At 33.3% G+C, this 26,083-nt stretch overlaps 1 protein-coding gene across 1 annotated transcript in view; it reads right to left on the reverse strand.

Annotated features, from left to right (window-relative positions):
* LOC110111384 (putative elongation factor TypA-like SVR3, chloroplastic) overlaps positions 1 to 26,083 on the reverse strand; it is a 95,524-nt gene that overhangs the window by 39,736 nt on the left and 29,705 nt on the right. The gene's annotated exons all lie outside the window — the stretch shown is intronic.

Here is a 26,083-nt window from a genome sequence, read left to right on the forward strand (position 1 = left end):
GCTAACATATGTTGACCTTTTGAGAAAACCCATCTTTTGGCATGTATTTAGTCTCTTTATCTTCTTAACGTGTGTTGGGTGTTTTCTACCACTCAACATGTGTTGGAAGGTTGAGGCTATCCTGCAAGCCTTAAGTTTTAAAATAACAAATGCTTTTCCACTTCTCTTAAAAGAAATCTAATTTCAAGCCCCTCTTTAATTTTCAGAAAATTCAAATGGCTGGCCAATTGATCTTTTCTTTCGACCGAGAGTTATCCTCAACTGTTAATGACCAAGGGAGCACTATCATCTTTGGAATGGGATTCAGTACCCTTGAGCTCTCTATGGATGGACACCAGATTGTTAGTTTGGATGCCAGTAAGGAAGTTCCCCCAGTGGTTGAGTTGATTGTGGGATCTGCACCTACCTTGCCAGTAATTAGTGATGACCAGAAACAGTCTGAGCCAGTTGTTGAGCCTCCCACTGAAGTCAAATCTATTTTTGAGGAAGGATATAGTTCTGGACTTAACTTCTCCACTAAGAAACAAAAGAAGAACTATTTGAGGAGACTTAGGAACAAGATCTCTAAGGCAAAGAGAATTGAGCCATTTAAGACTTTAGCTCAAGTAGAGCCTGAGGCTGACGAGGAGCTACCTGTTCCTGCTTCCTCTCCCCTTCTGAAAGGGAGCCGCTTTTACCTTCTGTTGGTAGACCCCCGGTACCCCCTTCCAAAGCTGTAAAGTTGGCCTCAGTAGTTGTCAAACCTGAGAGGAATGAAACTCTAAAACATCTGGATATCAAGGGCAAGAGGCCCAAATCCCCTGAGAAGAAGTTTGTCCCAAAAAGGACTAAGTTGGAGAATTTACCACCGCCTCCAAGTACCCCAAAGTTCATTCTCCAACTCCAACGAGTCCCAGTTAAACCTCCTGCAGTTTTGATTGAGTCGATGGATGTTCAACCTAGTTCTCCAGTTGTTGCAGTAGAAAGCCCTCTTGCAGCCAGTCCAGTTCCTGATTCAGTTATGATTCCCGTTGATGATCCGGTTGTTGATAGCATAGATTTATGTGTCATTCCTAGGCTTCCCACACAGGAGTCTGAGGACCTTACCTTACCTGATGTAGGAGCTATTTCTCTACAAGCTCCTGCTTCACCTCCTGAGGTATGTGCCCCTCTCCCTGTAGAGAATGCCACTTTTTTCGACTACCGATCTTGGGACAGTCGTGAAGGAAGAAATTGACCTAGATCTTGAGATAGAAGAAGAGCTAGTTACAGAGCCTCAACCAGATCCTAACCCAAAACTTACAGAAATCATTGCTCTCCTGGATTCTAAAGAATTATTCGATATGGCTGAATACAAAGGATACTTGCCCCTCGATCCTAAGTCAATTCGGGATAGACCGGTCGAGGAGGTAGTTCAAGAAATAAGAAATATTTTGTTGAATAAAGAGGGAATGGCTTCTTTCGACCCAAACCTGGATGACCTCCTTGGAGAGGAAGATGATTACGTTGGTAGTGTTTCTATGGTCGAAACTAGAGGGTCCAATAAAGAGGCCGAACCTGGTAGGCGCCGGCTTGCTAGAGATGTTGATCCACATGTTGCTGAGTCCGATTCAGATGAGTCCGTAAAGGATAAGGGTGAGGAGCACATTAAGGATTTGGAGAATAAGTTGACAACTATGATGTCACAAGTCAAAGAAATGCAAGAAAGATTTGATAAGTCAGAACAGGATTCACTTAAGATTCAACAAATGGCTCGAGAGATTGTGAAAAGGGTTAGAAAGATAGAGTCTGGTCCCAAGCCTCCCGAGTCAACACCAGTGATCCCTCCTTGCCTACCAGAGGCATCTCCAACAGCACCTACAGTTCTCCCTGTCCCTCCAACTCTGCCTCAGAAGGATATTAAGCAACTTATTGAGGACCAGGTAAGGGAGGCCTTAGCCTTTTCTTAAGGAACTTCATCTATTCCGAAGGGTAGACCTTACCCCGAAGAATATGATTAAGTTCCTTACCCAAAAGGCTTTGTGCCACCAATTTTTAAAATTTTAACTGGAATAGAAAACCTGAGACAGCATCTGGCCCACTTCAGAGCAAGTTGTTGCAATGCGGGAGGGTCAGATGCTCTACTATTTCGCCAATTTGTAAGTAGTCTATCCGGCATCGCTTTTGAATGGTACGCCGATCTGACCAATGGTTCAGTAAAAAACCTTTAGCGATCTAGAAAACCTTTTCCTTAAAAGATTTTCTGGAGCGCAACAACGAACTACTATGGGCGATCTTGTTGTTGAGAAATAAAAGCCGGGAGAGTCTCTGGTTGAGTACATCTTGAGGTGGCGAAACCTCTCGATGAAGTGTGAACCATAGTTGCAAGAGCAACATGCGGTGGAGATCCTCCTTAAGAATATCCACGGCCCTGTTGCTTTTCTCCTGAAGGGTTTCACCATAAAACCTACCCCATTCCAAGCACTGTTAGTTAAAATCTACCAAATTGAGACCATTGTCTCCTCAATTTAATGCTAATCACATGAAAGGGAATATTCTCACCAAAATCTTTAATCACCAATGAATTCTGAAGCTTTTTCTAATTTTCCAATTCATTTTGTAAATGTAGATTCACCACTAAACCATTATAGGTAAAATAATCTCCATAATCCAGTTCCATGAATTTGATATCTGACGTTTCTCCAAGCATTTTGGAACAACTTACTATATGGTTGTTTGGGAATTATCGCCCAATTATAAATTGTATTGCACTCACCCAAATCACCTGATTCACAAATTTAGACCTTTTCCAGATTAGCCACCGATTGAATAGAGCAAACCTCTTCAAGTTTTGGATTACCAACATAATTACAGTGATCAAAATCCATCCTATCAGCCTCTAAGAAATTGACCATCTTCGAGCTAGTTCCAGCAAAATCTATAACATTAGAACCAAACCTATTGGAATCTTCAGACACAAGTTTAGCATCGCCAAGTGCATTCAAAGCCAGCTTATAGCCAGAAGAAGAAGAAGCATTATTTTTTTATTTCAAATCAAATCAAGAATCTAGGAGAGGTTGAGATTTATTTGAAATGTTAACCAAGCTATCGGTCAATATATTTTTCACTTTGCATATATCTTCTATAGGCTTTTTAGGAGCCAACAAATTGCCTTCATTGATGATCAAAGGATTCCCCATCTTTAAGTTCATCTTCTCATCTTGTCCAAAACATGAGCTTACAACTTTAAAAGCAGGCAGAGATCAGACCAAAACTGATCGAGCTGAAAATAGAGTGCTAGTAGTTGCATGGCACCAACCATCAAAAGGACTACCAGCCGATGGAGGCCGGTGACCTTCCACCGCCATCAAAGAAAACCTGAGAAATGCATGAAATAGAATTTTGAAAATTTGTCATCTGTCTCTAAAAATCATGACCTTCTCTCTCTACACTTAAGCTTATTTATTTGCATTTGTATCAACTTGGGCTCTATATTACATGGTAGAATTTGGGTGGAAGAGCTGTATGGTCAATTTTTTTTTAAAGTTGAATATGAAAAGATTTAATTATTTTCTTATCATTATGGAAAGATTTGGCATATAAAGGAGGCGTGTCTTGATTTGAAGAATACTGGTGGAGTTGATTGTGCTCAAGAGGATCCTAATAAATCTAGTCCTGATTTGGTAAGAAGGGAGGGTAGAAGCTCCAATAAAGGCAATGGGAATTATGAGGAAATGGAGTATGGGCCTTGGAACATTGTGAAATTTCCAGCAAATAGACAAAATCAGACAAAAAGGGTGTCGAAGGTGGAAATCATGAGAAATAAATAGGGTTCTGAAGGTTTGAAAGGAATTGTTGCCTCTGATAACAAGAAGGTTGAAGAGAATGCTATTTCTATTCTTAAGAATTCTTCTATCATGAATCCTGAAAACATTAGGATTCATGTGAATCTAGGTGGTGATTCATCAAAACCAGTGTTATAAAATAATAAATTTGACATTTTGTTAAAATATTCTGAAGACCCTTTAAACCCTGGATATGATGATTTGAATCTTGATTATAATCATCCTGATAATGTGGATGTTGCTACTCATTTGGATAAGCCTAAAGATATTCTCCGAACTAATTGGAATGTTATTCCTAAGGAATCTACTATACAATTGCCAAGCAAAGCTGAGGCAATTTATGTTACTAGAATTGTGCTACTTGCTTCTATGATATAGGTTAATCTGAATCCTAGAGGTTATCAAGTAATTAAAGCTGGAATTCAAAATGATTACATTGGGTCCAATATGGTAGATAGTTCATTATTTAAATATTCTAAAAATAAGGATTCTGAATTGTAGGTTAAATCAAGGGAAGTTAAATCTAGCTCTTTATGTAAAAAACAAAAGCTTAATAAAGAATTGAAGTCCTTAGGACCTATTAAAAAGATTACTAGGAAGAGAAAGGGTGAGGGGGAATTGAATGGGTCCCATTCTTCTATGATTCATTTAATATCTTCTATGGTGTTTTGGAATTATAAAGGAGCTAAAAAAAAGAAGTATTCTCTATACCGCTAGAAAAATTATTTGTGATGATAAGGTTTTCTTTATGGGATTGATAGAAACTAAACTATCTAATGTTGATAGGAGGGAAATTAATAGGCTCATTGGAGTGGAGTGGGATTTTTTTAAACATCCTTCTAGGGGTATGTCAGGTAGTATTCCTGTGCTTTGGAAGAGATGATGTTCAGCTCACTATTGTGGAAGATTCCCCTATATTTATTTCTAGAGTTATACAAATCCCTAAAATGGGTAAGTTGTAATGTGACAATGGTTAATGGTAACATCATCAACAAACTGTTGCACTCTACTCTCCCTTGTGATTTTGGGCTGATTCAGGGTTGCCATTCGTAAGCTTATGATCTTCAATTCCCTAGCATTCTTGTTTGGATTTTCGCTATGTGTTTTTAATCATTGGCTTTATTTGTGTTTCCTTGTGGATTCCAATTGAGTTTTCCTTCAGGTTTCCTTTTGAGAGATGATGACTCCGTCGTCATCTATCCCCCCAAACCGATGGCCGTTCTCGATCCTTTAAGGATGTGGTTTCTGGATAATCATCTTCTGCTCCCAAGCTTAAGTTTGTGCAGTCATCTTTTAAGGATTGCCCGACTCTTTTGTTCGATGACTCGGTTGTGTCTTAGCTAACAACCCCTTTTCCCCTAACTCTTGTTGGTAAATTGTTTTTGCACGACACTAATTTGGACGTTTTCCATAAGTTTTTCATTAGCATGAAATTATCTGATTCCTTTCATGTCGGTTTGCTGGATTCTTTCCATGTTACAATCCAATTAATGAACGATCTTGATTATAGTTGTATCTTCATGCGAAGGTCCTACTATATTCAAGCGTGCCAAATGCGTATTCTCAAATGGACACCAAAATTATATGTGAGGGAAGAATCTCCTATTGCGCCAGTTTGAATTGCATTTCCTAACTTGAGATTGCATTTTTTCAATAGGCAAATTTTGCTTGGACTTTCTTTGATTTTTTAAAGTCCTTTACAAACTGATCAAGCAATGGCTTCCATATGTCGGCCCTCCGTAGCTCTTGTCCTTATGGAACTTGACGTTTCTAAGAAGCACCCAGCTGAGGTTTGGTTATGTTCAAAGCTAAATGGTTACTTTCAAAAAGTGAAATTTGAAAATTTACCTATATTCTCCTCTCATTGTAAAATGCATGGCCATAGATTTAATGAATGCTTTAGTCTGCATACCCACCTTCGTAAAGATAAAGTCGTGTCCAAACAATCTCAACATAATGTTGGTCTTCCTTCTGGAAATGATAATTATCATCCTGTTGATATTGAATGAAATATTTCGAAATTGGATGATGCGCCTTTACCTATCATTGATGCTTCTTTACCCTTACAGAATGACCCTTCCCCTATTTTAAAGACCACTTCTCTAACGGATCCATCCACATTGGAGGCTTCCCCTTCTGAACAGGATGACATTACTTGTATTTTGGATGGATTACCAGGTGTTGTCTACATATTGGAAAATCAAGTGTTAAATTACTCTATTTCTTTAAACAGTCCTACCCCTATTTTACCTATTAAGAATTATTCTTTAAATACTAACAAACCTACTATTGTTGATGATGTTCTTTGCTCTGATCATAATTAGGAAGTTGCTGTTGCTATATTCAGATTAATTCTGATAATATGGTTGGTCCTAGTGGAAAGGATTTAGTTGAAACAAAAAAATTTTGGACTTGGTTTAAATATTATTATGATGGAAGAGGAAGAATTGCTAGAGGAAGGTGAGCTTCCTCAAAAGGGTAAGGTTATTGGTGCGAATCTTTTCTGTAAGTCTCCCTCTACCTCTCAACTCAAATATGATGCTCTTACTGATAATGAGGAATTAGAATTTTCTGCTAAATATTTTGCTAGAGATAACATTGACATTAGCTTTGTTAAAGGCCAAGCTAAATAAGGTAGGAAGAGAAAAAACCATGTTTTACAATTGGGTAGAAATACCAATCTTGTTTTACAATCCGGTAGAGATACTAGTTCACAAACTACTCGTTAATTTTTGTTTTTTATGTTTACATCTATTATTTGGAATGTGAGAGGCATTGGGTGTGCTTCATCTCTCTTGCAGGTTAAGAATCTTTATCATATTCTATTATGGTATTGCTTGAACCTCTTGTTAATGTCTCTAAGTTAATTAGTACTGCTAGATTTCTTGGTTTTAAGCATGCTATGTCTAATTGTGCTAATAAGATCTAGGTTTTTTGGAAAAATCCGATTCATGTTGATGTTCTTGGAAATTTTACTCAAGTGCTGCATTGTCACATCAAAGTTTTAAATGTTAAGTGTTGTGCTTCTTTCATTTATGCAGCTTCTTCTCATGGCAGTAGGAAAGTTTTGTGGGAGCAATTAACCAACTTAATAGTTTGTGTCCTGGTCCTTGGTTGGTGGGGGCTGATTTTAATACCATCTCTAATCCTTCTAAACATTCGGGGGATTCTTCTCTAATTTTTTTTTATGGATGATTTTAATAATATGATTATGGATTGCAATCTTATTGACATTGGTTTTTCTTGTAATCAGTTTACTTGGAATAGAGGTCAACTTTGACAAAAGTTGTATCGCATTTTATTTAATGATAACTGGATTAATTCTTTTAGCTTTATTTATATTGAGCATCTTAATCGTACTCTTTTTAATCATTCTCTTTTACTTCTTGCTTTGAATATTAGACAATTTAATGCTATCCTCCAATTTCGATTTCAAAATATGTGGCTTCAGCATGAGTCCTTTTTGGGTGTTGTTCAAGAGAATTGAAATATGGTTTTGCATCCTGATAACTCTATTAGAGGTATGAAAAGACTCTGGTTTAAGTTGAAAAGACTTAAGCAGCTCTTAAATTGGTGGAATCATAATGTCTTCAAAAATATTTTTTACTAATATTTTAAATGCTAAAGAGATTGTGAATAATAGTGAGCTTAACTGTCAAAACCTTCCTTCTGATGCCAATTTTGCTTCCCTTAGTGAGGCTTTGGTAAATCTTTTTAAACTTCAGGCTCAAGAAGAAACCTATTAGAAACAAAAAGCTACTACTAAGCATCTATTGGATGGTGATAGTAATACTAAGTATTTTCATGTTTTGGTTAAATGGAAACGTGCCTCTAACTCTATCTACAAAATCACTCGTGATGACGATTCTGTTACTGAGGATGCTGAGGAGATTGACATGTTGGCCATTTATCACTTTTATGATATACTTAATAAGACTTTTAACTCTAGTAATATTATTAACTCTGACATTATCCCCTCGCTCATTTCTGTGGAGGACAATGAATTGCTTGTTGGTACTCCCTCTCTTAAGGAATTAAAACATATTATTTTTAATATGAATGGAAACTCTGTGGCTGGTCCTGATGGTTTCACTACTATTTTTTTTTTTCAAAAATCTTGGGATATTATTAAGGATGATCCTTTTGCTATTGTTTTGGATATTTTTGCTAGTAATACTATGCCTAAGTTTTTTTCTTCCACTCATCTCTAAGAAGAATAAAACTAGTAATTGGAATGATTTCAAACCTATTAGTCATTGTACTTTTATCAATAAATTGCTTTCCAAATTTTGTATGTCTCATTTAACTAATGTTCTTCCTAAGATTATGACTCCATTTCAAATGGGCTTCGTTAAAGGTTGTGCTATCTCTGACAATATTCTATTGGCTCAAGAATTTTGCCATGATTTGGATGTTAAGGTGAGGGGTGGTAATTCTATCCTCAAGCTGGATATTTCCAAAGCTTGTGATAATATTAGTTGGTAATTTATCTATAACATCATTTAATTATTTGGGTTTAATTTAATCTTTATTAAGCTTATTAAAAATTGCATTTAAGGTTCTTTTTTCTCTTTGATTATCAATGGTGAGAGCTCTAGTTTTTAAAAATCTTCTTAGGTTTAAGGCAATGTGACCCTATGTCCCTTGCTCTATTTATTATTATTTTTTATTACCTTTCTAGAAGCATTGCTAACATGTTTGAAATTCACCCCAACATGTATTTCAGAACTAGGGGTGGATTCCATATATCTCACCTTTGTTTTGCCAATGATTTTATCATTTTCATGAATGCTTCTCATAATAAATTTATTAAACTTATGGAATTCTTTCATGATTTTAACAATGTTAGTAGTTTGTCTTTAAACAATCCTAAATGTTGCTTTCTTGTTTCCAATAATATGAATAGGGAATTTATCTCGAATATTAAGGAGTTTACTGGGTTTATGCATGGCCAATTACCTATCAAGTATCTTGGTATCCCTTTGTTTAAAGGCAGAAAGAAATCCTTTTTGTTTAATGATTTAATTACCTCTATGTAGAATAAACTCCAGTACTGGATTTTTATTTTTTAGTTTTGGGGGTAGGCTTACTCTCATTAGAAGTGTGTTATGTTCTCTTCCTATTTATTCTTTTCAAACTCTACTTCCCACTAAATTGGCGTGTAATAAAATTGATATTATCCTTAACAAGTTTTTTTGGAAAGGCTCTTGTAGTAACATTAAAATTTCTTGGGCTTCTTGGGACAAATGTTGTGGTGTTTTAAAAGTGGGAGGGCTTGGCTGCAAAAGTATGGCTAACTAGGCCCATGCTTTTTCTTATAAGTTAAGGTTTATTTTTCGTGCTAAATCATCTTTGTGAGCTAAATTTATGTTCTCTAAATATTGTGTGGGGAAGCATCTTCTACTTGTTCTTTTAATATTGGTGATTCTAAAGTTTGGAGAAGGATGTGCAAGGTCAAGTGGGAGGTGGAGCCTCATCTCTCTTGGGGCCTTGGGAGTGGTAATATTTTCTTCTGGCAGGATCAATGGTTGAATTCTTGCTCTGTTGATTCCTTTATAAATTCTACTTCCACGACAGCGGTTAAGGTTGGTTACTTTATTAATGATAACTATTGGGATTATGACAAGCTTGCTAATGCTATTCTAGATTGTATTATTTAGAAAATTCTCAATCTTCCTATTAACTTTGATTCTAATGATGTGATTTTATGCAAGTTGGCAAGTTATGATTTGTTTATATTAAAAGATGCATGGCATGATTTTAGAGCTAAGAAAGATATTAATTCCATTTTTTCTATGGTTTGGCACAAAAGCATTCCTTCAATGGTTTCTACGTTTATTTGGAGAATTTTACATAGATTTATTACTATAGATGACAATTTAATTAAAAGAGGGTTCTTCCTCCCCTCTAAGTGCCAATGTTGTTTTTATTTAGAAAGTATGCATCATGTTTTTGTGTCAGGTCCTATAGCTGTCAAAACTTAGTGTTATTTTGATGATATCTTCAAATTAAATATTTTTAATGTGAATATGTCCATTTATACTCTTCTCAAGGATTGGTTTGTGAATTCTAAAGGCCACATTAGAAATGCTACCTCCTCGCTGATATTATGGTATCTTTGGTTGGAAAGAAATAACTCTTTGTTCAATGGTATTAAAATGAATCCTTTGAGGTTCATTCAAAATGTGAAAGATAAATTACACATCTTGGTTTTTGTTAATTGAATTTCTTTGAAAGGGTTTAAAAAATTTTATTATGTTGCCTATAATTTAGGCATCAAGTTGCAATTATTTGTCTCCTACCCTTGCTCATCTGGTTTTTTGGGTTTTATTGGAAGTGGGTTATTTCAAGCTGAATGTTAGTGCTGAGTATGAGAATAACACTATGGGGTGTGGTGGCATCATTAGATATGGCTATGGTAATGTTATTCATGGCTTTGCAGGGCTTTTTAAGGGTAATCCCCATTTGGCTATTTTTGATTATGTTCTCTATGGGTTAAGAAGTTGTATGTCCCTTGATATTGCTAGTACTACTATTTATATTAAGGGTTCCCTTAATATTCAATGCTTATCAATGGTGTGGACTCGACTTGTGACCCTGAGGCCTTTTATATTATTAGAGATATTAAGAATTTGATGGTTTTCATTCATATTGACACTTCTATGTGCCTAAGGAAGGCAATGCTTGTTCTAGGTGGTTAGCTCGGTTTGGTGCTAGAATTAATTTCTTTAAGGACTTTATGGAAGCCAATTCTCCTGTGCCTCTCAGAGGCCTCTTAAGATTGGAAAAAAATTTCCTATTCCTATGTTTGGATTTAATTATTTTCCATTTTTTGTCTCTTTTTTTGTTTGAGTGTTCCGTCTTTGCTGGGTTGATTTGTTTTCCTAACCCTCTACTGGATTTATGTCTGGTGGTGGGTGGAAATGTTTTTTCGGGTGTTTTGTTTTTTTTGTGGTTTGTACCGTGGTGTTTCTTGGTTGAGCAATGATTCCAACCTTCTTTTTATGGTTTGCCTATTTGTTGCTCTCCTTCCCTTGGCACTGGCTGGGCAGAACCTTGTTGGCTTTGGATTCCTAGCTTCTCTAATTTCTTGGTGTGGTTATTTCCTGGGTTGATTGTGGGTTTGGTTATGCTGGATCACCATTGGGTTGTTTCTTCAAGTTTTGCTGGATTATTTTTGGTTGTCCTTCTTGGCTTTGGGAGTATGGGTTTCTCTGGTTTCTAGGTGTAGCTGTTTTCTTGGCTGATGGTAGGCTTGTTTGTGCTGGATCACCATTGGTTTGTTGGTTAGGGCCCTTGGGTGTTGGATTTTTTCTCGTTGATATGGGATGACCGTGCTTTTTGGGCTTGTGTAGCTATGAGGGAGGTCGCTTTCTGGTGGGGTGGCTTCCTCTTTGAGTGGTGTTTTCTAGTTTTTCCTGCTTTGTTGGGAGGTGTTGTGTGCTGGGGCTGTGGGGTTGGATGGAGCGGCATCAGGTTCTTTCTGATGGTGGCGTGTTTCATTCTTACCTAAGCTCTTCTAGCTCGATCACTGCTGGTATTAACTATTTGCATTTGATTGTTGTAACTGATTTTTTGTTACACATTTGGTTCTATTGGAATAAGTTGGATACTTGGTTTGTTCATTTTGTATTTTGGTGGTTTCTCCTCTATGTTATGGTTTCTATGTGCTGTGGTATTGCTGGTTAGGACTTTTGGGTGTTGTGTTATGTGGTCGTACCTTGCTGTGCTTCTTGGTCTTTCTGGAGTGATGGGGGTGGTTGTTTATTGGTTGGTGGTTGCTGGTAATAACTAGAGTGCTTGGGGTTGGATTTGGGGTGTTTTAGCTATTATGTTAGCTTGTTTTTTCTGTGCTTCCTCTATCCGTGGCTTCTTATTTGGAATACTATGAGTTCTATGGTTTTTTGGAGGAAGTCCTTATACTTCGAGAGGACTAAAATGACTTTATCTTCTGCTGACATGATTCATTGTTGGTACTCTCTTTTCCATTTCTATTATCTATTTTTGTGTTATTTTTTATGTGTTTTTTTCTCTGTTTTGTAAGATCCATTTTGTGCTGGTCATTGCTCTACTCATTTTTTGATCAGGGAGCTTGTGTTGAAAACTTATGTTAGTTGTCTCCCCATTTTTTGAGAGCTCATTCTTGAGCACCGTAGAATGTATCTAGGTTATCTTATTTGTTGGCTTAGCAAGGACCTTGAGCTCCTAGGGATTTTTTGTCTTTTTGCTTGTAGCTTTTTTTAGCAGTTGAAGAGCTTGAGGTCCCTCTAAGGACCTTGTAATTTTTAATTTATATCAACGTGTAGGCCCCTTTGTGGGTTTCCATTAAAAAAATGGTTTATGGTAACAAGGATTTGCATGTTAGGAGAACTCTATGGAAGAGTCTAGAAAGGATTATGTCTAGTGATATTCTAGCTGTTGTGGGAGGAGATTTTAATTGCATAATTTTTAAAGAGGATAAAAGAGGTGGAAAAATATTCAAATTTTCCAAAGGACCTCAGGAGCTGAGAGCTTTTTTGGCAAACAATGATTTCCATGATATATGCATGTTGGGACCTAAATTTACATGGTGTAACAATAAGGAGGGTGCATCCAAAATTTTTGAAAGACTGGATAGGTGTCTGTTGAATTACTAATATTTACATAGAATTCCTTTGGCTATGATAAGGCATCTAGCTAGAGTGGGAAATGATCAGGTTTGAAGACACATGGAAGTCATACCTAGCCACTTGGAACATTGTGAATAAAGCTTGGAAGAAAGTTGATTTTGGCAATGATTTAGATATATTACAAAGGAAGATGGAAAGATCATTAAAAGTACTCTTCTATTGGAGCAAAAATAAGTTAATAAATTTGTCTTCTCTTAAAGAGGAATTAAAAAATAAAATTTTTTATTTACAAATGAAAGAAAGTACTAATGTTAGTCTTACACTTGAGAATTGATTATGCTCCAGAGATATGTGAAAGAATTGAATAGTACTTTGGCTCATCTTTCAACTTGGTGGATTCAAAGAGCAAAGGCAAATTGGTTGGAGGAAGGTGACACTAACTCAAAAATTTTCCATGATTATGCTTCATCAAAAAGGAATGGGAATGGGATAAAGCAAGTCAAAAATGAGGATGATGGGTTCGTAGAAGATCAAGATCCTATTGATAGGGTGTTTATCAACTTCTTTAAGAAGAAGTGGAAGAACAGGAGATGAAAACTGGAGGAGTGGCCAGAGCGGAATGAAGAACAAGAAATTGATCATGCTGGATGTTGATTTCAGCTAAGAAGAATTTACCTCAGTCGTCCATCAGTTGGGTAATAATAAATCACCTAGGGTAGATGGTATTACAGCATCATTTCTAAAATTCTTTTGAAATATTGTTAAGGAAGATACTTGGAGATCCATAGATTTTTTTTTTAGATATGGTGTAATGCATGATAAATTAAAAGACACTATTATTCTGTTAGTGCTGAAATGTTTAAATCCAAGTTATCCTTCAAACTTCAGACCTATAACTCTTTGTCAAACAATCTATAAGGTAGCAGCTAGAATGATCCTAAACAGATTGAAAGGGTGTCTTCCAAAGATTATAATTGAAGAACAAGTTGCTTTTATGTCGAGAAGATCTATGTCTAATCATTTTCTTTTGGCTCAAGACATTTTTCATATGTTTGGATATTCTAACTCAAAGAAGGGGTTTATGGCGGTCAAGTTGGACAAGGAGCAAGCTTACGATAGTACGGGTGGCAAACATTGGTTAAAGCTCTTAACTGGTATGGATTTCCTTTTAAATTCTCTAATCTTAATATGGCTTGTGTAAAAGAGGTTTGATTTTCTATTCTTATTAATGGAAGGATGTCTAGTTCAATTAAGGCTAAGAGTGGATTTAAACAAGGATGTCCCTTGTCTCCTTATCTTTTTATGATGTGTTCCCAATTATTGTCTAATACTATCCAACAAAGAGGAGTGGAATCAGGGATTAAAATTTCTCCTCGAGCATAATGAATATCCCATACATTATATGTTGATGATGTGCTTATGTTTTATATTGCATCACTTAAGTTTGTTAATGTTATTAAGCAAATTATGAAGGAGTTTTGTGGGTGGATTGGTCAGAAGGTAAACAAGAACAAATCTCAATTTTTTGGGGGAATTCGATTAAAGTGAGAAGGAAGAAAAAGATTTCCAAATGTCTTGGGTTCAAAATGTTGAAATAAATTAATTACTTGGGAGTCAAGATGGCTTTGACAAGGCTAGTTACTTCTAATATTCAAAGTATTATGGACCTTGGATTAAAAAAGGATAAATACTTGGGGTAATAAATGTTTATCATTGCATTGGAGAATTTTGCTTATAATGACTTCTTTATTATCACTTCTTCTTTTTTTAACAACTCATTCTCTAGTGCCTAAGGGGTTGCTTTATGATTTAGAAAAGTTGTGCATGAATTTCAATTGGCACAAGGATAATGGGAGACAGGGTCTTCATTATGTGTCTTGGGAGGAACTTTGTAAACCCTAGATGTTAGGTGGTTTGGGACTTCATTCTATGGTGAATAAAATTGGTCCGTTAAGGGCTAGATTAGCTTGGAGTTTTATTCATAATTCGGGGTCCTTGCTGAGCCGTAATATTAATGCCAAGTATGGCTAAGAGGTGTGGGATGCTGGATTGAGAAGAGGTTCATCTTCAACTTAGAAGATTCTGATGGATGGTGCTAAACATCTCAAGCAGATCATAAGATGGAAGGTAGCTAATGGTAGCAAAATAAGCATTATGGAGGACGTGGGGATTCTTGATAGATCGCTTAGTAAATGGCCAACAATTGCTAATTTTGACATCCTTTAGGGAAAAAAACCTTCAAGAATTCATAGATCATGTTGGAATGTGGAAGAAGGCAGAACATCAAAAAATTTTTGATAACAATTTGATTGATTTGATAGTTCAGATTCCAATATGCTCCAATTCGGTAGAAGATCAGATTGAGCTGATGTATCAACTTTTTGAAAAATCAATTGCAGCTTTAGTATATGAAGCATTAGTGTGGAAGCAAGACGAAGATAGGGTGATGAATTTTTCAAGATGGATCAGTAGATTAAAACTTAAAAATCGAAAGTGTCTATATTCTTGTGTAGATTGAGTAGGAATGCACTTCCTACTAATGAGTTTCCCATATATAGGAAGCTTTTACAAATAAATACATCTGCCAGAGTGTGCAAGGTTGTAGAGAACTTGGAATATATTGTGGTCAAATGTACATATCTAATGGATATTCTCATTAAACATAGAGAATGGGGATGTCAACAACCTATCTTTAATTCATTCGGTAATTTCTTGATGTAATAGAAAAGGATTTCTGAATTAAATTTGAATACCGTTAGAGTATATTGCACAATTGTCTACTTCTCTTGGAAACTGCAGAATAAAGAAAAGCATGATGTTCCGGCACCTACTATTGTGTTTACTGCAGCAAATATATTATCAACATCTTTGCACATGTTCAAGGATCCTATTCTAGTTTACATACTAATCTGTAGTTGGAGTATGAGAAAGCTTGGCATCCCCGACCACTAGATTGGATAAAAATCAATGTTGATGCATCCATTATGGAAAAAAATAATGTATGAGTTGGAGGAGTTATCAGAGACCAAAAAGGAAGGCTTATTTTGGCATATGGGAAGCATGGTTATTATTGGGATATTGCACAATTGGAGTTGGAGGCGGTTAAGTTGACTAGAGAACACCTCCAAGAGTGGATGTTTCAAATTAAAGGTGTGTTGATTAAAGGTGACAACATCAACATCATCAAAATGATTCAAGACTCTATGAAGAAATCTAAGTGGCAAAAAGATGGTTTTTGGAACAATAATTTATTCTTTCTTAATGATTTTAATAATATAGTTTTCCATCATGTATCTAAAGAGGAAAATAAGGTGGCTAATTTTTTGCCAAATTTGCACTTTGTAGTTCTTTTGTTTATGACGCTTTTATTTCTAATTCCCTTCTTTCTTCTATGTTCAAGTTGTTAAAGAAGGAATGTGATAGACGTGGTTCTTTTAGTTTTATGTAATAAGCTCATCAATCCAATATTGCAAGTTTAAAAAAAAAATACTGTCATTTATCTTATATGAGTAATGTTTCAAGTTAATGAATATCCTTGAAATTTTCTTATTCAAGTTGTTTATATTTATCATATGGATAGGAATCTATTTTGTGATTTACTCTTTCTTATATAAGAGAGTGAGTATGTCTTCTCTAATATTTAGAGTATAATCTCACGTCTGAGTGTTTTTTTTTTTAAGATTTCAAAAGGAAGCAAGCATGCAAAACTAAAAAGAGGAACAGAATGAGTCCAAAACTAAAAAGATGAGCAAAAGACCCCAAATAATTACAAGATGCACAAAGTGCATCTAAAATCAAAGCAGGCGTAATGTCTGCCAAAAGATGAAAAAGATGCACAAAATGAGCCCAATATGAATTAGATTATATTTCTTTTAAATCTTTAAAATTTTGGAAGACTCCATGTGTCAATTGATATCTCGTACAGTTGAATTTAAAAATTATGATTTTTAATTCATTACTTGGCAATTTTATTCAATCAGATATTGTTATGATTTGAAGTTTGAAAAGATCATATTTCCTATCTAATTTATTTTATGAATTAGAGTTTTGTTTAAAAAGGAATTTGACCTATAAGGAGCTTAACAAGGGTTTACAAAATTGAAATTCTAACATTTCTAGATTTCAGTATTGTCAATTCATTCCTTCATAATTTTTAATCTGGTCTCAAGAAAAATTTATTATTTACTAAAGTTTATCGATTCAAATAAAAAACTTTGATTTTGTTTTGTGATTATTTTTCTCTTGTGTTTTTTTTTTATTTGTTTTATTTTGTTTTTATTTTGAACCCTGAGCTTGATCATCACATAACTTCCTTTAGCTTCTTAATTTTTTTATTCACATCATACCATACGTTTCACATCGTATTATATGATCTAAAAAAATTTATCAAATCTCTGATCACAACCAATCCAATGGCCAATATTAATCAATTATGTTTTATCGTACTCTACAATTTTCTCTTCATGTTATACGATCCACATGGAAGGGACCCTTGGACTAATTGAATTTAGTCGATATAATCTTTAATAACACATCATATAGTACAATCCACCTATTTAAGTTGTACGAACTCATAAGTTAACAATCGTACAGGGTGACTCCTAAGGATAAACGCCCTCTCTATAATCATCTAGTTCGAAGTCTAGTTATACTATATGATAATATAACCTTTTTTGATTGATCATCTGGATGAATTGATTGCACACCATTGTCCAGTAAGATCTCACGATGTTATTGTACGATCTGGCAATTCTAATATAAATAATAGGAGTTTCTTCACTTTCTTCATACCATTTCAATCGTCTCATCCTTTACTTTCCTCTTGCACTCTCATTCTTGAAATGGATTATTAAAAATGTTCTCGAGCACTTGCGGGTAGTTCCTCTAGGTGCACTATCGATCCTAAATATACTAAGGAAGCTCATGAAGCTGCTTATAATCATTATAAAACTGTTGGAATTACTCCATCCATTTAAAATTAAAAGAAATATATATAATCTCAACACTCTCTGCTTGATCTTCTTTTTAGAAAGGAACCCTAAATATATATTTCATATTGACGAAAGAAAACCCAAGAGACCTAATTCTATGATTCTTGGTTTCAAGACTTTGCAAAACTGAAATAAGAACAGTTTTGACTTTAAATTGATATGATTCGAGTTAAAATAACTCAATGTAATTAAAGCCAATTAATTTAGTTAAAATAACTCAATGTAATTAAAGCCAATATATAATTTAGTTCAGCTATCAACTCGGTTAAATTGATTCAAGCTAATTAAAGCCAATTTGACTTTAATCGAGTCGAACATATTTAAATCTGGTTGATCGAAGCTGTCAACTTAAAATTGCACATGATTCGAGTTAAAATAACTCAATGTTGCTCAATTAAAATTATTTAATTAATATAAATTTAATTTTTTGATACATTTGGTATTAGTCGAGTTGAATAAACTTGAAAAGGTTCAATCAAATTCATCTAAATATTGGTCAAAATTATTTTTAATTAATATGGGTTTGATTTGACTATATTTAATGATTGATTGACTCAATATTATGATTGGTGATGATGTCAAGATCAAATCAGGCTCGAATCGAGTCGAATCAAACTTGACATCGTAAAATTTTGTTTATGTAATAATATCAACTTCAAATAAATCAAATGTGATTCAATTATGATTTTAAAGGATGATTAATGAGGTTATTTTTCTTGCTCTAATAAAAATGAGGTCAATAAAAGAACCTCCAATATGTGTAGTAGAATGAAGTTATGCAATAAATATTATGGTTGATCGAATCTTTGAGATTGGTTTTTTTTAAGTTATTATTTTTTATTGGATTTAGCTTGGATTTTACTTGAACAATGATTTGGAGGCTATGATTAAAGTTGGATTTTAATTGACTTTCGAAGGCTAATTGGGCTAAGGATAGCTGAACTAAAAAAATAAATTTATTATATTCGGATTTTGGTTAACTTGGTTAAATTGATTCAAGCTAATTAAAGCCAAATTTGACTTTAATCGAGCCGAACATATTTAAATCTGGTTCATCGAAGCTGTCAAACATAAAATTGCACATGATTCGAGTTAAAATAACTCGATGTTGCTCAATTCAAATTACTTAATTAATTTAAATTAAATTTTTTGATACATTTGGTATTAGTCGAGTTGAATCAACTTGAAAAGGTTCAATCAAATTCATCTAAATATTGGTAAAATTATTTTTAATTAATATGGGTTTGATTTGACTATATTTAATGATTGATTGACTCAATATTATGATTGGTGATGGTGTCAAGATCAAATCAGGCTCGAATCGAGTCGAATCAAACTTGACATCGCAAAATTTAGTTTATGTAATCAAATCAACCTCAAATAAACCAAATGTGATTCAATTATGATTTTAATGGATGATTAATGAGGTGGTTTTTCTTGCTCTAATAAAAATGAGGTTAATAAAAGGACCTCCAATATGTGTAGTAGAATGAAACTATGCAATAAATATTATGGTTGATCGAATCATTGAGATTGGTTTTTTGAAGTAATTATTTTTTATTGGATTTGAACAATGGATTTAGCTTGGATTTTACTTGAACAATGATTTGGAGGAGTTTTGAATTTAATGTACTCTATCATTGATAATTGATGATTATTAATGATTGAACTGGTGATCAAGTGATAGTCTATGGCGGCTATCAACTGATAAGGTTGATGTTTGATTTTTTTTTATTTTAACTTTGAATTGGCCTATAAAGTTCAATGATTGGAGGAACTTTAGCTTTGTAATGATCATATCACTACTAATCAAATGTAAATGTCAAGTGATGATTTCAAGGGTTAATGATTAAGTCACCATGTCAAAACATAATTATGTATTTGATTTTAAAATTTGGAATGTATTTTAATGATTTATGTCTCAAGATTGATGTTAAGTATAGGAAATTGACCTCATTCTAAAATGTGGTCAACACACACCACCTAGGATACTCATCATGTAATAAAAAATAACCATTATATAAATTCACTCATTCCTTCCTTGGTGTTAGGTGTTTTTCTTATGGCATGGTAGGAAACTTTGTGCAGTTTATCCACTTTAAGTCCACTATAGCACATGATATGTCTAGAAGCCTAAGGCCTTATTAGCATAACATTGAATGACAACATATCCTCAAACTTTAGGACCCATGCTGATTTGGGTTCCAAATTGCTAACCTTGATTTATTTTTTAGGTATGCTAATAAGATAAAAAATTTTCATTATAAATTATCAATATTACATTATTTTGTTCTTATTATATGTTTTGTAGAAAAATAAGAAAAATTCCATAAAATTAGACAAATATTGTGGCACCACACCTTTAGCACCACCATATAGAGATTACAAAAATTATGTTAGAGAGCTTAGCAGTGAAACATAACCTATTTGGTGCTACCGCGATAGATCAAAGCACCATTAAGCCATATCACCCAGTGCCACCAAGCCAGTGTCGTAACACACATTCATTGGCACATTGTAAAGTTAATTTATGTAAGAATGTGTGAGAGTGAGAGTTATTTTAGGGGAGTGTAGCTTGCATTCTAGACCTTTGGGTGTTCTATCTCAGTGGAGCAAAGCAAATAATGTTTAAAGGGGTTGTAATTCTACTTTTTGATCATTTTTTAACTTTATTGTATATTTTTTATGTTATTATCTTATTTTACTCGGTTTGTAACTTATTAATCATTCAGTAAAATATTTATTTTGTTATGTTGGTTAAGTGTAACAATGTCTCGATGTGTAGCTAAATAAATTTCTAAAAATCTATGATAATTTGAATGGCATGTGTTGCTTAGAGTAGGTTTAATCATTAATATATCTATATTATTTTAAATTTCTCCATGCTTTAATTGACTTATATATAGTCTAAACATAACTTAAAAACTTAGTGTGGTCTAAAGCCTTAACGAAAGAATAGAAGAATAGTTAGAGAACTTAAAATATAGTCCAGCCTTATAGTGACATAAATTGGTTAGGATCATGTAGTATTATGAAAATGGAAGAACTATAGTTAAGAAGGATCCTTACTAATTCTCTAATGAGCTTGATAGAGATGAGGAGCACTTTTTCTCTAATCCACAACAATAATAGAAAGTAAACCTTTTGAAAGAAATCATGTTCTTTTGAAAAATCATAGGTTCAAAATTTAAAAAAAAAATAGTGAATTTTATTTCCGTGATTTGAAACTCTTTACTTTAAACTTGCACAACTCTTTTAAATCATTTACCATGATAAATTTAATAGTTAGGTAGTGGTTAAGTGAACTTAGGATATCTCTAGTTTGTCCTTGTGAGATCAACACTCTCTTTGTCATTATATTACTTAGTACAACATGTGCACTTGCGTTAAATATGGATTAGATCTTAGAAGGCTTAAAGGAAAACGTACTGAGCATTAGTCAACTTTATGTTAAGGGACTTGATGTAAAATTCTTTTTTAAAAAATATTTGATTTTCCTTCAAAATAAACATATTTTGTATGGATGTTTGGTAAATAATTTTTACAATATTTATTTAAAAATTTTAAATGAGTATAGTAAGGTGTACTTTTTAAAAACCACTACATATGAAGCTTGGTTATGGCATAAGAGCATGTGTCATGCAAGCATAAAGACACTTAAGAAAATCACACACCAAGACATAAACATCACCTCTATGACACATGTCCCCTTTCCATTTAAGGAGATTCACACTAGTAGACCACTTGAGATCAATCTTATGGACCTTTTTAGACTTGACAACACCATAAGTCTAGGAGGAAAATTATATGCATTTGCTATAGTAAATGATAATACTCACTTCATTTGGACTAGATCTTTTACCAATAAAAGTGATTCATTTAAGAAATTAAGATTTTCTCAGATTGGGTTCAAAGGAAGTTAGGATAGGCTATTTCTACCATCCATAGTGATCATGGAGGAGAGTTTGAAAAAGAAATATTTGAATCTTTTTTGTTAAGAGATTGGGATAGAGCATAATTTTTTTGTACCTAGGAATCCCTAGTGGAATGCAATAGCAAAGAGAAAGAACAAAACCTTAATAAAAGCACTTAGAACATTGTTAAATGAATATAGGTGGAGAAGATAGAGAAAAACTTAGTATCTCATACCTAGAGAGTGGAGATATGCATATAGTCATCCTAGAGAGCTTATCATAGAAGACCCATCCATAAAAGCATGGAATAGACATGGGATTAGGTAAGAGGATTGATACATAACCTTTATTTCTATGGTAGAACCCACTAGTATAGGATACACATTTAAGGATGAATAATTGATTATTGAAATGGAAGAAGAGTTTAATCGATTTGTTTAAAAGGATGAGTGGGAGTTAGTAGATAGACCTACTTATCAGAGTGTTTCCAGAATGATGGGGGTATCCATGACTAAACTAAATAACTTTGAATCAATTTTGAGAAATATGGCTAGGTTGGTTACAAAGGGTTATAATCAAATGAAAGAAATAGATTTTTATGAAACCTTTTACCAAATTCCTAGGTTAAAGGCCCTAAAATTACTATTAAAATTTACTAATTTTAATGGATTTATATTGTACCAGATGGATGTAAAGAGTATCTTTCTTAATGGAGTAATTATGTGTACAAGCTTAAGAAAGCACTATACAGATTTAAATTGGAACTTAGAACATAGTATAATAAGCTTAGTACCTTTTATCTAAAAAGGTGTTTTATAAAGGTCATGGTAGATACCACGCTATTTTTAAAAGAATTGAGATGATGTACTCATTATGTTGATATCTATGAATGATATTCATTTTGTATCCACAGATGATAATTTATGAAAAAATATTTCTTTCACTAATAATAGAAAATTTGAAATAAGTAAGATGGGTGAGTTGTCTTATTTTCTTATACTTAATGTAAAACAAAGAGAAGATGGAACCTTCCTAAGTCAAAAGAAATATATAAAGGTGATCGTAAAAAAAATTAATCTGGAAGGCCATAGAGCATGAAAACACCCATGAGCCTAACCACCCAATTATAAATGAATTAGGATGTAAAATTAATTGGTCAAAAGAAGTTCAAAGGGATAATGCACTCCTTACTTTACTTGATAGCTAGTAGGCTTGCCATTACATTTAACATTCTTCTATATGCTAGGTTTCAGGCTGACCAAACGGAGTCCCACGTTGATCGTAGTTAAAATAATCCTAAGATATCTTATATGTACTAAGAACTAAGGTATCTGGTCATTAAGGAATAGCTTGGCCTCTAAATTAGTCAGATTCTTATATTTATATTTTATATGATGCAAGTTATAGAGACATAACATTTCATGAACTTACAAATTTAAAGGACAACCCTTACTAGAAAGTAAAATTTAGTATCTATATCCATTGTAGAAGCTGAGAATATAGTTGTAGGAAGCTTTGTAGCCTAAATCCTTTAGCTTAAGCAAAAATTTCCTAATTTGGATTGCTAGTGAACTCCATCCCCATCATGTGTAGCAATATGAGTGTGATTTGTATCACAAAGAATTTGATTCATCACTCTTATACTAAGTAGAGTGATGTAAGATACCATTTCATTAGAGATTACATAGCAAAGGGAGATGTGAGCACATAATTTATAGACACAAAGAACTAATTGGTTAATATTTTCACAAAACCACTTAAAAATAAAAGGTTCAATGCATGTAGGAGTAATTGGAGATTTTTAATATAAGCTCATAGGTATGTTGGTAAACATGTATTTTTGTGTACAAATTTTTAGTTTGTATGTTTATCATTTTATGTTTGTCTCTATATTGTTTTTTTTTTTTCTAGTTTATGTGTTCTATGATTATTTTTCTTTTAATTATGCTTTGTTTAGTTTATGTGGTTATATTTGTTGCTATTTGATTATGATTTTATTTTCATTTTTATGTTGTGTGTGTTTTATAGGAGTAATCTTGATCGGATCAGAAAACAAAAACTTCTACACCTTGTACTATAAGATACAATAGACATATTGTACTATACAATAAATGTTGGATAGGACAGTTAGAGACAAATCATTATCATTTTAATTGTTCGGTACTATCATTATTGCCAATCATACTATATGAATGACACATTACACTACACACATTATACTACATGATTCATTTGGTCAAATTGCCATACAGATGACTCCTATATTGAATAAAATATGAAAATAATATTTTTAATATCTCCATCATACTGGATGATTTGACTAGTCTTTATACAATAATGATGGGATATTTTTGACACATATGATCAAATAATATAAATCCCTTATTATACTATATGGTGGACCCAAAGCAATAATTATTTGTTTTCATCTTTATATATTTCACACTTGAAACACTACTTAAGTGTGACCTTTCCCCTTTTCTTCAATAGCTCTCAAGTGAGGTCAAGTGGTTTCAAGACTCAGGATTATGAAAGCTTTCAAAATAAGGAAGACATGGTAACTAATGAATTATATTGGACTGCCTCCATCATTGATTCTAAAGTGGTAGGCCAAGAAAATCTTTCCTACCAGTAGCCTCGTATTTATTATCTTCTTGGCATGCCCTTATAACACTAAGCTCCTTCTAGAAATCTTTGCAAGCCTTAGGATCACTAATGATCATGCCACCATGCAATCATTTATTTCTTAGTATCAAGTAACAATCATTGATAATGATTTGCACGAACACCTACACCTCTCTAACATTGGTGAAGCACCTCATGACATTGACCAATCCTTAAACTACAAATGGACTACCATCAACACTATCCTCAGGAATTCCCCTTTCAACCTGCACCAGCCTCTTATCAACAACATAGTGTTGCATGCATGTGTTATATAACACATTTTTAGCACAATATGATCCCTATGGTTGGTGATCGCTTTAATATCACTCTCTTACTCTTGATTGTTTCCTACTTTTATATGACTGGCATGCATTAATGTTGTTCATTAGGTAGATTGAGAACTTAAATTCCATTAGAAACCCATGTGCCGATTGAAAGTAGAACTTTGGCCTTAGGACACATCATAACCTTCATCATAGAAGCCAAGAAAAATCTCACCTACATTGCACTACCTAATCATCAATCCTCTTTCTTCACTAATCACTTCTTCCACATTATTTACGGTGATTGTCATAGAATAGTACCTATAAAAGACACTAATGATTTAAAAGAGGAAGCAGTGGCAAGGGGAGCCGCAGCTCAACCCCGTCCTTAAGCTTATCATTATCCACAGGATGCTTGAATAGAACATTTTGCACAATTGGAGTATCAAGTTGACTTACATATAGAACAATTAACTCAGAGGTGGAAATAGCTGGAGCAATAGAAAAATACAAATTGTGTTTAGTTCCAACACCATTTTTGCTTTCTTCACCATTACTTTCAGACACCATCACCACCACCTAATTAGGAACCATCTAATAAGTAATTTATTTTTGTGTTTTCCTTTTGATGTTCTATAGCAATTTTCTTTTCTTTTTTTTTATTTATTTTTTGCTACTCTTCCCTTTTGTGATGTAAAAAGGGGAAGTAGTTTTATGAGTTGGTTATTGTAATAGGAGTTTTGATGTACTTATTTTGATGGCTCTAATTTAAATTTAGTGCTCTTATTCTACTTTAACATATGTGTTTCTATTTTTTATTTTTATTTTTATATTTTTCTTAGAACTTTTTAAGAAAATCATAATAATTTAAAAAATTAAAATTAATTTGAAATTCAAAATTATTCCATATACAAGGGTAAGAACTATTATAATGGGAAATAAAAAATATCTTGAAATTTTGAAGTCCAACAAACAATATTTTCCATCATCAAAAATATGGGAATTGTTCAAATTTGTGAACTCATCCTGATGGTTTGATAATCACAAACATTAGAAGATAGATCACTTGTTATTCTCTGCTTTATATATGTAGTTTTCTTTTATATGTTACTAATATTTTTGGTGTAATATACAATGAGTCAAATCAAAGAATAGAAATCAAGAAATTATAGCATTGAGTTGAGTCAAAATTTATAATGAGGGTGTATATTTTCTTTTTATTAAGTCTTCAAGTATCAGTATGTTGTCAAGATAATCATGCACATAATCATAAGTTAGGATGAAAATTAAAAACCTAAATTCTCTATTAAATTATACTATATAATTCCTATTATTATATATGATTAACTATTTTTGAAATTAATTTTAAGTGTTCAACTAAATCAATGTAGGGCTCGTGATTATACTGTAGGAGTCATCATCAAACAAAATGATTAATTATATTTATAAATACCTGCTTGATACTTAGAATTTTTTAAAATAGGCAAATTTGAATTTTGAATTTTGAACTAATCGTAGTGTATGATCTTGATCACTATATCAACAGTTAAAAAATTTCCTAATTTGGATCATCAATTAAGCAATTGAATCAAGATCAAATATTGATTGGAAATTATACTATATGATCCAAGCCATCTGGTATGATCTAACACAATAATTGGTGGAGGAATATTAATTCATTCTAGACAATCCTTGATATGATTTCAACTGATCCTACTATATGATTCATGCCATATAATCTGATCTAGAAGAACTTATAATCCGGTATTGAATTAATCAGATAGTATGATCCACTTTATACCATAAGATTAGTCTATTTAAAAGTAAACAATTGGG

This window comes from Dendrobium catenatum, unplaced genomic scaffold (genome assembly GCF_001605985.2).
Source record: "Dendrobium catenatum unplaced genomic scaffold, ASM160598v2 fragScaff_scaffold_1586, whole genome shotgun sequence".
Classification (NCBI taxonomy): domain Eukaryota; kingdom Viridiplantae; phylum Streptophyta; class Magnoliopsida; order Asparagales; family Orchidaceae; genus Dendrobium; species Dendrobium catenatum.